The sequence below is a fragment of the Crocuta crocuta genome, unplaced genomic scaffold (genome assembly GCF_008692635.1).
Source record: "Crocuta crocuta isolate KB4526 unplaced genomic scaffold, BGI_CrCroc_1.0 scaffold443, whole genome shotgun sequence".
Lineage (NCBI taxonomy): Eukaryota > Metazoa > Chordata > Mammalia > Carnivora > Hyaenidae > Crocuta > Crocuta crocuta.
The window spans coordinates 1,052,132-1,053,984 of NW_027529446.1; the positions used below are offsets into that span (position 1 = coordinate 1,052,132).

A 1,853-nucleotide genomic window follows, 5' to 3' on the forward strand; every position below is an offset into this window, starting at 1 on the left:
CCCGCGGGATCGGGAGCTGGGCGGTTGGGGTCTTGCAGACAGCTCCCAGTTGGAGGTGGGGCCTGGGCGGGGCTTCACGGGGCGGAACCAAGACAAAAGTCAAGGTGGGGCGGGGCGGGACGGAGACTTGGCGGAGAGGACCTGGGTGACCTGGCAGAGATGGTGGCTTGGGGGTCGTCTGGAGGGGGCAGGCCTAGGTCGAGGGTTGGGTCTTTGCAAGGAGCTGAGGGCTGTCAAGATCGGGACAGGCTGGGGCTGGGGAAGACCAGTGCGCGGGACCTTGCACCGCAGGGCAGGATAGAGCGCCTCTATACGGCCCGGATACTAATTGGCCATAATTTAGTGGAGGAACCTTGTAAAGAAGACCCTCAGTAGAGTGGATTGGTCCTGGCCGAGGTTGGACGGGGCCAGAGTGGGGCTAGGGACACAGGAAGGACGCACAGGTAATCACAGGTCTGAGCTAAGTCCTGGGTTTTCACTCACTCCTCTGGCACCTGTTAAAGAGCACCTTCTAAGCTCCGGTGCAGTGTTGGGTGCTTGGTGGGGGGGAGGCAAAGGGAGGCTGTTAGAGGAAGCCCACAAGGTTCTGGCCTGGTGTGAGCCCACCCAGCGGGTGACCCGGGCTCCGGGGGGCCTTCCTGAAGGCGACAGGGGTGGGCTGTCACGCCCGCGAGGCTGGGCAGGGGCTTGAGCCAGGGTGGGAGGGTGTGTGGGAGGGACTGCTGGAGCTAGGGTCCCCAGGAGCGGGGACTCAGGGAGGGGCAGACTTGGGCAGACACAAGAGATGATTGAGTGCTTTCGTATTTTCACTCTTAGAAACCCTGTCGGAAGTGTGGAAATTAGGAAGATAGTTGGTTCTGGGCACTTTCACACTGTCACCACCCTCCGCCCCGTCCTGCACTGGACTCCATGCCCAGCCTCCCCTCTCTGCCTGGCGCTGGGGCCCTTCATAGCATCACCTATGAGCAATGTTGGGTGATGAGGAAGAGATGGGGTGCACACAGGATGTGACAACTGCCCCCCCCCCCATCAGAGCAGCAACCTGCCTACTCACTTTTCTTAGGAAGCCTGGTCTGCACACCCTCCTCGGCCTTTGAGAGTGGGCAGAGGGTATGGGGTATGGGACTGGTAAATCTCTTACTCGTTCACTCAACAAACACTGTGCCAGGATCCAGGGGTTAATGAGAGCCAGGGGTCCCCATTCCCTCTCTGCAGCCTTGGGTGCATCTTGGCCAGCTGAAAGCGTGCACCCCTCCTCTGGGCCTCCCTGGGGGCTCATTATGTTCTGGGGAAGGGACAGACACCACACAGAAATAGCAATGGCCCTGTGGCATCCAGTTAGGAAATTACTGTTTACAGAAGAGCGGGGAGATAAAGTCAAATGGTGAAAACAGCCTCGGGGAGACCAGTCGCCACTCCCCAGTGAGGGCCCCTCAGGATCTGGAGGGCACCCAGTCTTCGGCAGCGCTGGCCCGGGGTACTCCAGGGTAGAGGCTGCCATGTCCTCAGCCTGGGAGGCTGCAAGGTGACAGACTAGCAAGGGCCCTCCTCCATCTGAAGGCCCTCCTTCCAGCACGTCTGCGCTTCCCCACCTGCCTCTCCACGGGCTTATTTCTGGCTTCACTTTGCATCTTAAATAGACGAATGGTGGAGACCTCAACAGCGCTGGCCCTTCCACCCCCAAGAAGCACAGGTCCCGGTCCATCACTGAGCTCTGTGCACGCCCTGGGAGCAGCCGACTGGCACTCAGCAGGCAGACAAGCGGCCACCCTCCCCGTCCGCGTTGGCTCCTCAGACAGACAGGGCACGGTGGCTCTCCGGGGCGCGTCCCCCCCCCCCCCGCCCCCCGGGGG

General features: G+C 61.3%; 1 protein-coding gene across 1 annotated transcript in view; it reads right to left on the bottom strand.

Annotated features, from left to right (window-relative positions):
- The window catches only part of REXO1 (RNA exonuclease 1 homolog), a 35,030-nt gene that overhangs the window by 1,914 nt on the left and 31,263 nt on the right, over positions 1–1,853 (bottom strand). The window lies entirely within an intron of this gene.